This window comes from Eurosta solidaginis, chromosome 3, assembly GCF_040869045.1.
Source record: "Eurosta solidaginis isolate ZX-2024a chromosome 3, ASM4086904v1, whole genome shotgun sequence".
Lineage (NCBI taxonomy): Eukaryota > Metazoa > Arthropoda > Insecta > Diptera > Tephritidae > Eurosta > Eurosta solidaginis.
The window spans coordinates 5,874,707-5,889,944 of NC_090321.1; the positions used below are offsets into that span (position 1 = coordinate 5,874,707).

The following is a 15,238-nucleotide window of genomic DNA, read 5'->3' on the forward strand; positions in this document are numbered from 1 at the left end:
AAAAGTTTGGTCCCGGGCTCACTTTTCGGACCAAATTGAAACTCTAAAGCATCCTCAAACTCTATTTAATACACTCACGAAAGTTTATCAAAATCAGTCCAGTCGGTTAGAGGGAGTTCAGAAAAAATATATATAAAATCATCCATTTCTTCCGGTCTAAAAAGGACTCTGACAACTGCCTAAGTGGTCGGCAGTCATCGGTACAATTCATTAATAAAAATTCTACATATCAAAGCTCGTTTCATACTAGAAAGGCTCGATATTGTTTCCATGCAGATGACTGCTCAACAAACAGGAACGTGCAGAGGACACTACCATAAAACTGCACATCGAATCGAATCGGAGTAGCAAAGTAATCTTTATATTTCGGTGTCGCTTGATTAATGTCTGTACTTAAAGGTGCATATCTCCTAATTTCAAATCAGTTCAAATGGCATTTATGAAAACTCTATTAAATAAATAAATGTAAGGCGCGATAACCTCCGAAGAGGTTTTCGGACGAACTTCTCTTCCAATTTGCATCGTGATCCTTTTAAAGTTTTTTACAAATTGGCGGAACGGGCTATATCTGTTTTATGTTGACTCCGAGCGGCATATTATTATGATACATTTTTTTCCATTTATTCAACTACAAAATACTTGTATACATCAAAATTATTAAGATATGCAATTAAGTTTCAAAAACTCTCTGTTATCTCCTGGCACGTGTACATCCTCATCGATACGCATATATGACGGTAAAGTAAGAACCAGCTCCTCTTAGAATCTGCAATAAGTAAAAAAAAGAGTTTAAGCAAATATTAAATATGAAAAACTACTTATGTACTTATAATATTATTCCTTTTTTTATCTTTTTCTAACTCACCGATACAACAACAGTATAATTAACATAGAAAAACTTTAGGCCACTCAATTTGAAAGGATTACTATTCAACTGTATTGCCAATGCCATAACTTTCAGTATCTTTGCGTTGTCTTTGCTGTCCGTTGAATGAAATATTATATCTTCCCATTCACAACAATAATATGAAGTGCTTAAATCATTTGTCTGTATGATGAAAAAAAGTACAAGTGGATTGAACAAAACAAAAAGATTTCACAAACCCCTTCACCACAAACATACCGTAGTAGAAAATGTAGTACCAAGACGACCAAAGATAAGCAATTCAACAATTTTACCAATTATCCAACAAGTAAATCTGATATTAGTTGTAGTGAAGCCAAGCTAAAGGAAATGAGAGGAGGTGACTAGATATGGTAGTAGATTGGACTAAATGGGTAGAGCTCAAAAGCAACAAATAGCCGAGCTCAGTTCAGCACCATATTCAAGTAAAATTTTATTTGATGTTAAAACAATGCTCAAGTTAAGCTTTTCAAACTTTAATGATATTCTTATTTAATTATCAGTTTTTTTGTTGTTTCTTTATACTTACCGTACCTGTGAGAAATCCCAAAACACACAACAAAGTTGCACTTAGAGCCATCATTATGATTGCCCGAAAGGAATACTGATTGTGCAACGATTCCGCGAAATCATTCAGCTCTAAATTTCTGCGTGTTATATTGGCCAAAGCTTGTCGAAAACGACAAGTTAACGGAATATTGTAACCTCCTTTATAAGCGTAATGTGCAGCAGTCGCTTCTTTCGAAATCTTGCGCAAATCTCGCAACAACAACAAATAGCGTGCATTCAAATGCAACACCTGCATTGCCCACATATTACATTCAGCAATTACTGGACCAACAACAGCAACACCAACCCACATGTGCATCATAAGAAATGTAAGATAGCGTCCCCACGAAGCAGCATAATCAAATTTAAAACCAGCAGGGTAGGGAAGTAGACGTTCACCTAAAACCAAACCGTTAACTGGTACATAAACGTAGGTTACGAAAGTTATTATGTACGTAAAGTTGGAATATTTCATAGGTAGCTGTTGACGACGTATTTGCTCGAAGAGTTCCGGATGCTAGGATCTGTAAATTTAGTTGCACGGTATTATTCATCTCATTGTATATCACATGATCTTATAGGAAAGATGTAATAAAGGAAGCAAACAGAGCAGATAAATTCTGACAAGTGTTCTGAGGAGAGGTCGAAGTAAGCTTAAACGTCAGTCAACCCTGCAAATTTTCTTTGATATGTTTTAGCCAAAGGAAGCCAGGGTTTAAGTAAATGATGACCGAAGCTAATAACGCACTCTTTTATTGATGATGGTGCGGCAAAGAAGAACACACTTGATGTTTTAACGAGAGTGATCGCGGGCTTTAAGCCCTATGTCAAAATCAAAATCATGAAAATCAATTCGCAATCACGCCCACTTATTGTATAACAATATAATATGATCACAAGGGATACAAATATGTATGTATGTATAAAAAGAGAGCACTTTATTACGAACTGAAATCTTTTTAAATCCAGGTGCTACTTCAGGACCACTTTTCTTTCAAAAGGAAAGAAACATAAAAAATATCAGCATGGCTTCAACCGTTTTCGAGTTGTCGCTACCGCAAACTGAAGCAAAATTTTTTATCTTTAAATATATTAAATGCGTAATTCCTCTAAATTTTAACATTCTTGCTTTACAATGCACGCCGATCTCATGTTATATGTGTCTTATATTTTTATAAAAAAGCGGGCATGGTCATCAACCGACTCTAGTGACTTTATCCCAGATATCATTTTTGAATTAGGCAGGCGCATACCAAATTTTATCGCTTTATCTTTAGCCGTTTATATGATATCGACCCCCGTAACCTTTGTGAATGGGTAGGTGCTGCCACCCTCAGTTTTTTAATCTTGCATGCAAATCGAGTCACTCTATACACTGAAATAGCCTTTGAAATTTCGAATTAATTCCGATAACGTATTTTTTTGGGGGAAAGTTAAATTGGAGAAAAACTCTCACTTTTTTCGATTGATCCTACCGAACTTGATCTTCTCCAAAATACACCGTGGGCCCCTATTACTCGGGTATTAGCCGGGTCTCAAAGGTCGATGCTACAAGATTACCTCAAGGTGGATACCCCTCGAACTGGATTCGAAATTTTATTAAAAACCAAGAACTCCAGACCGAAAAGTGGGCACAGCAAGTTTGGGTAAGCGTCTCATTGAACTCAGTTAAACCAATAGTGCTGGACATGATTAGAAAATCTGCCAGCATACGGCGAAATAGAAGTCGCTTCAAGACTAATTTTTTGGGGCACTTTACTTGCGATAGTCTGTGGGAGGTAGGAGAAGTTGTCCCACTGCTCCTACTCAAATTGAAAAGGCAAATAAATTAGAGCAACGTCTATGTCTGTGCTTCTCGAAGCCCGTTCTTACCATAGTAAGAGGGGAATGAAAAATTAAGTCTTTCAAAAGGAATTTAGTAAGATTATCTTACAGGGTGAATAAAATATTTTTATACTTATTTTTCCACATAAATGTTCTTGTAAAACTCATCCAAATGCTTACGAAAACTGCTGCGTTTAAATATTATGTTGTATGTGCGTAACATCACTTCGATTAAAATGAGTAGTGGCGCCAATGTTGTACAGACGTAGCTCATGTCATCTACGTTTGCCCTGATTTCAAGAACTTCACCATACAATACCAAGCATTGCGACATAAATTGAAATAAAATGATGATAACATCAATAATTACATTCTTTGTTGAAGCATTTTCGTCCAGCGGCCAGAAACATGAAGCAAGAAACAACAAAGTTGCCAATCAATGGATGGATAATGCCCACTGGGCAATACCGGTTTATGATAACCCGTTGGCAAGTAGCGCATGCCCAGTTTATCCTTTAAATATACAAACTTTAGAGTAGAATGGCCGACTTTTCTTCTGCTACTTGTTAACTCGTACTGCTTCAAAAATGTTTCTTCTTTAAGTGGAAAATCATCAATCAGTCACTTTTATACGCTCGTTTTATCACTTAACTGAAAATTTTCACACACCAACGACTACATACATCTACTCACATACGTTCTTCTATATATGTATGTGTGAGTATAAATGTGTGACTATATCTGTTTTCACAACTGCATTTGTGCATGACCATTTGACCATTATCTTGTTTACTTTGCCAAACTTAGCCAAACTATAATTAGTTAAAAGTTTCAGCAAACAACTTAATTGACCTGTCTTTGTGTGTGTGTTTCATAAATATGCCTGGCCAAAAAGTTTTTCACATCAAATCTTATATACGTTAAAATACGGTCAACTGGCTGCATTTTCAATTTTTTTAGACCTAAGTATGACGAGCTAAATGAAGAGCAAGATTGGAAGTGTAAAACGAAATTGGTTGATCATTGATTTTTGATATTTTAGAACAATAAGTGAAAAAGAATAGCACTCTACCAGAGGGAACTTTGAGAGCGCGTAGAACTCGTAGAGCGCACTACAGGTCTAATAACAACCACCGAAGTGGTACTAATTGGGAGCAGAGCGGGACAGTTGGCAGCCATTCTTATATCAACAGTGCTTTAGTTTATTTAGTACTATTTCAGTACCACCTACAGTAGAAATGGAAAGGATTACAATTGCCACAATGTTGTTATTATTTTTTTACAACTCTTTCAATACCCGATTATGTCCAGACGACCTTAACTAGAAAAAAATTACACTTTTGTAATTTCTACCTTCGATGGTTAATAAAATAGCAGAAATGTCAGGATTAATTATATTAGTACTTTATTTTTCGGTCTTCAATCTAATAATGAACCGGAAGTCCACCATCTTCTTTTTCTACCATTTTATTCCTTTACAGTGATGTATTTTTGCTTATTTTGTTACATTAGTTGACATGGTTGCATTTATGATCTTAAAACTCGGTCAACCTGAAACTGTATCGACCTCGATACATTATCTTAATTTCTATTTTTACTGTCGTACATTGCCTAATCTAATACCTAATCTAATACAATTCGCTCTTTGTGTTCAGAGTTACACTTTAAAAGTTGAGTTTTTTATGGTTTTGCAATGCGAGTTTAGCAAAAATTCCGTAAGAGTCCGATTTTTCGGTATTCAAGGGGTTGATAAGCGCAATTCAAAGCTGTGTAGCGTCAAAGCTACCACAACCCAATTGCCAACCTCACGTACGCGACGGGAATCCTGTTAGAAATATGAATGTATTGTACACATATTTAGCAAGCGAGGCTCTGGCGACTGGGGGGCAAGATGGCTAGAAGTTTATACTAATTGTTCCCGAAATAGTCGGGCTAGTACCTCAGGGGTGATTGTTACCAGAACTTACCGGATATGTATCCGGAAAAGGGCCATCAACATCGATAACACTCCTCCAAAATCTTCGGGGTGTATCTTTATCGTTAATACAACAACAATTAGAACAGTACGCTTTTTCCACCTTCTCAAAATTTTAGACCAAACAAGATTCCAATAATTTTAGTCAGATGACTTCGTTTGATTAGATGTTGGACATCTGTAACTTCTTTTAAAATGGCCCAGGCATTCCAAGTATATGTCCTCAAATCATCAATGATCTTGAGACTCTTGATAAAAATTTTTTTTTTAATGTGCGTGGCACCGCCCACTTGTGATAAAATCAATTTTACAAATATTATTAATCGCAAATAAAAAATCGTAAAACCTATCGTAACTAAATTCGGCAGAGAGGTTGCTTTTACTACATGGAATACATTTAAGAAATATTAACGAAATCTGTTATCAAGCTATATCTTTGCAAAAAAGAGCTTTATATCAAAGATATTTCATTTCATAAGTGGATTTATAACAATAAATAGGAAAAACTAAAATTTAAAAAAATGGACGCGGCACCGCCCCTTTTTATGACTAAGTAATTTTCTATGTTTTGGGAGCCATGACTCGAAGAAAAATTAGTTCAGAATAGAACCATATGTATATGTATTATTGCGCAGCCTTGTAACGCTATTAAGCACACAAAACAAACAACAACAGCATTTAAAGTGTACAGCTGGGTATGTATTGTTCGGTGTCATCCAAACCTGGACTTCCTTACTTGTTTTTATTGAAACTATTTTTACGAGGCAGGCGCAATGCACAACTCAACAAAGCTTCGTTCCTTTCACCGTCTTCACAGCAATGATAACTCCAAAAGTTTAAAATCAATTTTTGCTTTATTTGACATTCAATACTTCATTCTATTGCAGGTCATGGCTATTTACTATGTACTGTCATGCCAATTTTCCATACGCGTGTGCTCATCTGCGTTAGGGTGGTTAAAAAATTGTTTTCCTTTGCAAATATTATTCAGGCCACCCAAGAGAGACAGCCCGTGAAAGCTTCTGGTTTTTATTTGAATGTTTAGAGGCGTCTCATTGCGAAATTGAACGGTTTTCAAAAAGAATCGAAAAAAATACTTTACTACGTGGTCTCATTCAGTAGCTATTCAAGGTCAAAGTTCAACCCCAAATTTTCTGTGATTCGCCATACATAAGATTTAAGTCGCTATTAGGCACTTCGAAACATTAAAATATAAACCAGAAGTTTTATACGCTGTCTCTTTTGGGTGTTTTGAACAATATTTTCACTATACCAAACCGAAAAAAATGTTGGCATGCCCTAGTAAACATATTTACATCTGTTTATATGTAATGCATTTGGCATTTTGTATTCATTGGTCGTAATTCAATATTGACAGCAAACATTAATTAGGGTATATAATTAAAATCGGATATTTTCAACCAAAATTATGGCAAAATATTATGCGAACGGCTAATTGATGCACAAAATATAGGCGCATTAAAGCCCACTTGATTTTGGAAATGCATCTGAAAGTATTTTGATTAGGGGTATGACTACAAATAGAAGATATTTCAAAACTTACCAAAAGTGATTAAGGGAGCATGTAAACAGATGCTTCAAAATGGAAAATTGAAAACCTATTCTGGATGTAAGCCGTTTTCAAAAAACTTTGTGCTGACTAAGTACCTCTTAATCTTAATCATTTAACAAAAAGATATACCCCTAATATTTGGAAATATATAATTCCACATGTGGCCATGAAATTTATTGATTTAAATACAAATATCCTGTGGATATTAGACTGCGGTATATTGAGAAGATCTCAGTGCATTAACTTTGTATGCTGAGTTTTTAATAAGATTATACAGATATTTGAATATGAACGAGTTTTGTAAATTCGTCGGTTGACTTGAGTACGAGATATTATTAGACGTGTGTGATATTTAGAGTTTGTATTGTAGACCTTCAAGAGTTTTACGGCACATTTTGAATAAAAAACTCTTTGAGCATTTTGAAGACGCTTCTTCTCTCACTGAAGTGCGGTCATTGGGTGCTTAGAAACAATTTTCGTTCAAAGAGATTCGACTGTAAATGAGAGTCTCTACTTTATTTTTATTCAACCGAAGTTCTTCAACAAAACTTTAATCAACGCCACTTACTTACTTAATTTGTCCTGAACTATTGAAACGGTTTTGAATATCCACCAAATCTCGCCAGTTGCTTCTTCGCTTGCCCAGCTGGCGTCAATTGATAAAACCGAGGGAATCTAAGTTTTTTCACCGCATCCTTCCAGCGAAGTGAAGCCGCCTTTTTCCCATGATTCGGAGGCGGGTGCCGATTAGAACACTTTCTTGGCCCGAACACCATCTTCCACTCGCATAATATGACCTAGCTTCCTTGGCTGTGTTTTAACGCTCGCACAGCTCATCATTAAATCTTCTCTTCGTCAATGGGTAGAGGTTAATAAATATTTTAAAGAACTTTTTCCTCGAATACATTACGTTATAAAGCCTAACGTTTTTGATTAAATGGTAGGTTATTTTAGAATAGTAATGGAATTCAAGGTGGAATTGCCTTGCAACTGGATGCCAATATCCTTAAAATTGTGGGAGCTTGAAAAGACTCCGTATCATACAAAGGTGAAACCTTGTGATCGCAACACCAAATTGCAAACTTATTTGGTTCCAATGACTCGGCTATGAAGCAAATATAGCACCAAGTTGCAAATCGAGATTGACTTAGGCTTCCATATGTCTAAATGTTTTGAATACACATAGGAATCGATTGAGCCCGACTCTTCCCACTTGAACACAAATTCTTTTCTCTACTGATTTATCGCTTTCCATATTTATTTTAGCATTTGTAAGTATTAAACGTTTTTTGATATTTTCAATTTCGAAAACGGAAAAAAAGGAAAATTTTTAAAAACTACGGCTAATAAAATCCGAAAATCTTTAAAACCTTTTATCTGTCATCTGGCTTTATTAATAATATTAAAAAAAAAACATATTAACTTTTTTTTCGCAGAGTTAAAAATGGTATGCAGATTTCAGCGAAATCTGTGATGCAAAATACCTGGGAAAGAAAAGATGACATGGAATTCCCCATCTACTTCACAGTTGTACCCACAGTAGAAAATGCTGGTTGGAAAAAATATAGCCTTCACTTATATAAGTTTATATTTATTTTTATATGTAACATTGCGTTTTTTTTTTCATTATGTAAACAAATAGCACTTATTTGCAAAATATCAGCAACAGCAATCATTAATTAAAACAAATACCATAACCATAAGCCGCTGTGTTAGTGCTTACTTACTTACGTACTTATGTATTTAGATCTATACATTAATACCATTGTGGGCAAGTCGAACATTTCTGGTTTAGTCAAAACTTTAATTATGCCTATAAAAGGGACTAAAAGCTCTTTATATAAATTGGAAAAAACATGAGCTTAAATCACGCTATGTGTAAAATAGCCCAAATTAATTTTGAATAAGCGGGTCATTTATCAAGTAAAACCCATTCGATAGATGTAGTTTGTTGTTATTAGTATTTATTTAAATATTTAGGAAAGAAAATATTGTAACGAACTTTAACGAACTTACTGCAATTCCCCTTATTTGCAATCTTCTGTCAACGTTCGTATCGCTAAACTGTTGAATAAATAACTCCAATATTGAATGAAAGAAAAATGGCCTTTATTAAAGTAATTCACAATAAAACTTATACTTTGCAACTCATAGCTTGCTTAATAACCAAACTGATTGATAGCTCAAATGAAACTGACTTCTCGCCTCCACTGCTGTCGCCCTTTTATACTGTCCGACCTCCTCGTTGCATATTTCTAGGCTTTTCTAATTCCAGAACTTACTAGTTAGTTATAAATTTCTCAGCTACAACTACAGATGTATAATTTTTATAGCTTCTCTCATACCCCATGCGCTTGTAAGTGTGAGCGACACTTCCTCAATCACAATTGCATACTGACTTATCTTGTTTGGTTGATTTTCCGACAGGGTGGATAAATGATGTATATTGGAACGATTTTCCGTTATCCCTTGTCAAATTTGGTTTTGAGACAAACCGGTTTCGGCGTTGTGCCATCGTCAGTGTCGATTTTCGTTCTGATCTGTTGTTGTCGTTTGTCCTGTATTTATAGTTCGTAGGTATGTGAGCAGGTATTGTCAAATTGATGCTTGTGTATATTTAGTTATTTGTATGTGCTGTGTGTTCATTTAGAACCGAGGGTGGTTTACTAATCGATTTGTGTGGCTGACTGGGGTAGGTAGAAATCTGTGATTTTAGTCGTTTGACCTTCTTTGTCGGTTTTTTGTTTTGGTGTGTTAATTGTTTTGTGTTTATTTGTTGTTGTGTGTTCGTCTGTTGTACCTGTGTGATTAAGTTGTTTACTGTAAACAAGTTTTAAAGGCTCAAATATTGTGTCAGAAATTGTGTTTATCTGTTCGTTTATTATTCTACCGTCGAATGTTTTTTGTTTGTAGATTTCCATGTTTTCGAGTACGTTGAGTCGTCGGCCCTTTTCCTGTATGTGAAGAATCCTGTTTTATTGATGTTTGCTGGGGAACATTCATTCTCGACCATGTGATTCGCGAAGTTAGACTCGGGTATAATGTTTGGATTCCGTATTTTTTTGTTGTAATCTCTAATATGTTCTCTGAACCTCGTTCTTATTTGCCGTCCTGTTTGTCCTTTGTAACTATGCTGGCATCCGCAGGTAAGCTTGTATACGCCGTGGCTGCTAAACCGATCCTCTGAGTTAATGTTAGTTCTTAGTTTTCGCCCTAGATTGTTCGATGTTTTGAATGCTGTGTTAATGTTGTATTTTTTAAAGAAGTTTGCCAATTTATATGTTGTTTTTCCAGTATATGTCATAGTCGTCCAGCTATTATTTTCCTTTTCATTATTTCTTTTTGGTTCTCCAATGAACACACAGCACATACAAATAACTAAATATACACAAGCATCAATTTGACAATACCTGCTCACATACCTACGAACTATAAATACAGGACAAACGACAACAACAGATCAGAACGAAAATCGACACTGACGATGGCACAACGCCGAAACCGGTTTGTCTCAAAACCAAATTTGACAAGGGATGACGGAAAATCGTTCCAATATACATCACAATTGCATACTTTTAGGAGCATTTCAGATAAGATATCTGCATGTGCTTGTGCGTTGCACCTCCGCCGCGTGCACGCGTATGTGTAAACAAAATGATTAAATTATGATGGGGATTCACGTCACTGCTTAGCATCGGCATAGAAATGGCAGTACTCCTTAATGTTGCTAACATTCGTAACACTGCCCTCCACCTAAGTCTGATCGTCCCGATCAGACAAATCTCTCGACCTAAATACTGCCAGCATCACCAAATGAACCACCCTTCTACTTCGTGGTTTTCCAATTATTTGTATGCGGTAGATGGTGTCACTGACCTTCTTCACAACTTTGTACGGGCCTTCCCAACTGCACCGAAATTTGGATGGAACACCTTTCGGCCGCTGAGGGTTGTATAACACTACAAAATCTTCCGCCAAGAAATCTTTCGAATTATTGTCCTCATCGTACATGTGTTTCATCGTACTACTCAATACCCTGGTTCGTTCCTTCACACTCTGTGAAGCGCTAAGCGGATTTGCTTTGCATAATCAGTATCGTTCCAACGCTTCACAAGAGTAGTGTGCCCTAGCTTGAAACCACCCTTGCATTCTTTCTGCGAAATTCTTTCGTTCGTTTTAGTATGTCCATTAGGGCTTTTCAATGCCAGTGTTTCTCTCACAGGTACCTTCGGTTTTGATTTGTTTGGCCCATTCGTTCCATCAACCCTTGCCCAATCTGCTGCCTTTGACTTCTGCGGTTTTTGTCGAATCTTTTTCACCAGCACTCGATTACTGCTGAACCCTTCTTCCAAACTGAAGTTAAGTGGCACATCCTGGTTCTCATAGCGCATAATCTTTCTTGGCATATCGATCCTGATGCCATGGTCAACTACGAAGTCCACTCCCAATATGACTTCATCAACGATCTCCGCCACAACGAAATTGTGTAGAACCATGACCTTTCCAATTAAGACTTCACATATCAATTCTCCCTGGACTTGTTTATACTCGCCTGTGAGCGTACGTAACCTTGCTCCAGGTAACGGTTTTACTCTCTTGTTATGCAAGTCAGATCGGATTAAGGAATGAGATGCGCCCGTATCTACAGTCAGTATACACTGCTTGCCATCCAGCTTTCCTTTGACGGCAAGACTGCTCGATTTTCTTCTAATTTGCGACACAGATATCACAGGACCTTCAATAGTTGGGGCAATTTTTCGTTCTTTACATCTGACACGCTCTTGCTCATCTCCTCCAGCTTTGCATTTATGGCCACCCAAGTTGGAACTACCAGGACCAAGATCGCAATGACGTGCAATGTGGCCGGGCTTCCCGCATTTGAAGCATTTGATAACTCTTTCACTCCGCTTTTGCGATCCTTTCAGTGCCTCCAATATTGCGTCTACCCACTCTGGCCCGTCTACTTCCACACGACGAACTTTGAAAACTGGCTTACACAGAAGCGACGCTGTTTCCTGAATCAGAGGTTGTGAAACCGTTTCTGCCAATGTTGGCGTTGGGTTTGCATATATAGCTCGCTTCGTTTCCACATCTTGTATGCCATTTATGAAGCTCTGGATTTTCACCCTTTCAGTGTATTCCACGCGTACGTCCGCATTTGCAAGATGAGCCAATCTTTCAATATCTGAAGCAAACTCCTGCAGTGTCTCATTTGCTTTTTGGTAGCGGTTTTGCAACTCAATTTTGAATACCTGTTTTCTATGCTCGTTTCCATAACGTCGTTCTACAGCAGCCATTAATGCGTCATAACTGTTCCATTCGTACTCTGGGATAGTCTGTAAGATTTCAGCAGCTGGTCCTTTCAATGCTACGAAGAGTGCAGCAACTTTATCTTCCGCATTCCAGTTTTTCACTGCCGCGGTCTTCTCAAACTGTACCTGGAAAGGAACAGAACCGTCAAAGGATGGTGTTTTTACCTGTGGATTACTCGTTGAAACAGCTGGGCGATTTAGTTGTAACTGCCCCATACGACCTTTCAAATCATCGACTTCTGCCTGAAATTGAGGGATTTTTGCATCCTGCGCTTCCAGTTTTGATGATACCCTTGTTTCCTGTTCTGACAGTTGCGAAGATATGCGAGATTCTTGTGCTTTCAACTGCTCAGCCATATATGTCTTCTGTTCTTCTAACTGTGTTTCCATCTTAGATGTTATACATGTCTCCTGTGATTCCAGTTGGGATGCTATACTTATCTTTTGTTCTTCCAGTTGAGATGCCAGTTGAGATGACATTTGCGATGACATTTCTGAAATACGTGCCCTCCGTGCTTCCGTCTTGGATGTTAATCGAGTCTCTTGCGATTCCAGTTGAGAAGCTACTGTCAATGTTTGAGCAGATATTGCAGCCAAAATCATGTTCAAGTCTGTGCTCGTAACTATCTGCGTAACTGTCTCTTCCATTTTTGTTGTTTCCTCACCATCAGGATGAAAGTCATACTCTTCCACGTCAATTCCTTCTAATTCCATTGCCTGCCTTAGTCGTTCCTGAAGTTCTAGTTTAATGCCAGTTGTATTCAATCTACGGCTCTCCAACTCCTTCTTCAGTTGCTGGATCTTCAATTTACTTAACTTTGGCATGTCCAAGTTGTATTCGAAGTCTTCGGAATTTATTCAACCATTCCTCTTCTGACACCAATTGTAACGAATTTACTGCAATTCCCCTTATTTGCAATCTTCTGTCAACGTTCGTATCGCTAAACTGTTGAGTAAACGGCTCCAGTATTGAATAATGAAAAAATGGCGTTTATTAAAGTAATTCACAATAACACTTATACTTTGCAACTCATAGCTTGCTTAATAACCAAACTGATTGATAGCTCAAATGAAACTGACTTCTCGCCTCCACTGCTGTCGCCCTTTTATACTGTCCGACCTCCTCGTTGCATATTTCTAGGCTTTTCTAATTCCAGAACTTACTAGTTAGTTATAAATTTCTCAGCTACAACTACAGATGTATACTTTTTATAGCTTCTCTCATACCCCATGCGCTTGTTTGTTTGAGCGACACTTCCTCAATCACAATTGCATACCTTTAGGAGCATTTCAGATAAGATATCTGCATGTGCTTGTGCGTTGCTTCTCCGCCGCGTGCACGCGTATGTGTAGACAAAATGATAAATTATGATGGGCATTCACGTCACTGCTTAGCATCGGCATAGAGATGGCAGTACCCCTTAGTGTTGCTAACATTCGTAGCAATATAACGGTTACCACTTATGCCAACAAAACTGGCGCTCGAAATAAATAAGTGCAAAAGATTACGAATACTGTCTAAGATTTTCACAGTAAATAGTTACTCGTCGCTCTCAAAAAACGATCGAGCACCTAATGGGTCTATGTATGGAAAAAATCTAGGGGAAATATGGGTACCGCGGCACGCGATTCCCAAGAACACAGAACCTTGCCATTTGCGTCTTTCTTGACGTTGAAGTGGAGTATACCATTATCCCGCTTGACAGTATTGTTGCGAATATTAGCAGTTCAATACGTTACTAAACTGCTAGAAAAGAAATGCACAACAACAGCAAAGCAAATATTCATACATACAAGTAAACAGCTAAGCTAAGAGCGAAGAGAATAGCTCACACACGAGAGCGAAGATGAAAGAGAAACAGTCACTTATATGTATGTACATATATGTAATTATTAGCTAAGAGTAAAGATTACATTACTCACATAACTGAGATTTTAAAAGCAGCGCAACCAAAGAAATAACACAGCCGACAAAATGAGACCGATTTTTTTGACCATAAACCAGACCATACTTTTCTAAAGGTTTTCAATGCACTGAATTCAAATCTGGACGCAGAATTGCTCTATCACGTCAGGATTTTGAGATATCCTAACCAAAATGTGCAAAAAACACCGTTTTTGCCTATTTTTGAGGTTATACATAAACGACAGATTTTTTTTTTTAAAAGCACACATAGCATCTTAAAGAAGAAGTCTTTCTCTTACGATTGGTGTTGAGTTTGCTCAAATATCTTTTTTTCGCTAAGATAGAGCAATTATCGTAAGACTTATCGTAAGAGGTATGTGTTCTACTGCATCATACCTACGTTAATTCAGTGGTTTTTCAGCTATAAGAAAATTAGCAAATTTATAAAGTTTAAGTTGCTCTATCTTAGCGAAAAAAAAAGATATTTGAGCAAGCTCAACGCCATTCGTAAGAGAAAGACTTCTTCTTTAAGATGCTATGTGTGCTTTTAAAAAAAAAAATCTGTCGTTTATGTATAACCTCAAAAATAGGCAAAAACGGTGTTTTTTGCACATTTTGGTTAGGATATCTCAAAATCCTGACGTGATAGAGCAATTCTGCATCCAGAGTTGAATTCAGGGCATCAAAAACATTTAGGAAAGTATGGTCTGGTTTAGGTCAAATTTCTTGTCGGCCTGTGTAATCAATCAGTTTAAACGCGCCATATGTGTAGTACGCGACTAAATTAACTGTGAAGTTCTAATACCATTGTAGTATTGTAAATAAAGACCATTCTGCTATACTGAGTATTTTAATTATTTAATTCACAGTTCAGCGATCCAAGCTATAACAAAAGGTGGAGAATATCCCACAATTCCTAAAATTCTTTACAGTATTGAAAAATGTCAATTTCATTTAGTGAAATAAAATTATCTGATAAACGCATGCACAGATTATTCTGCAAATGACCTGTTAGAGTCTAACTTAACAAAGAGAAACCACAACCTATAGAAGAGGGTGTATATTTATACACCACAAGGGAGGGTTATCTCCGGTGTCCTCAGAGTTTTAGTCATACGCCGACTCTTTGCAGAATAAGAGATTCGAGGAAGAATTTATTGTGAACAGATCCTGACTGATTATCAATCCTACCTAA

At 37.0% G+C, this 15,238-nt stretch overlaps 1 pseudogene; it reads right to left on the minus strand.

The window, feature by feature from the left end:
• Window positions 1-715: 715 nt before the first annotated feature.
• Window positions 716-3,778, minus strand: LOC137246200 (odorant receptor 74a-like; annotated as a pseudogene).
• Window positions 3,779-15,238: the final 11,460 nt, after the last annotated feature.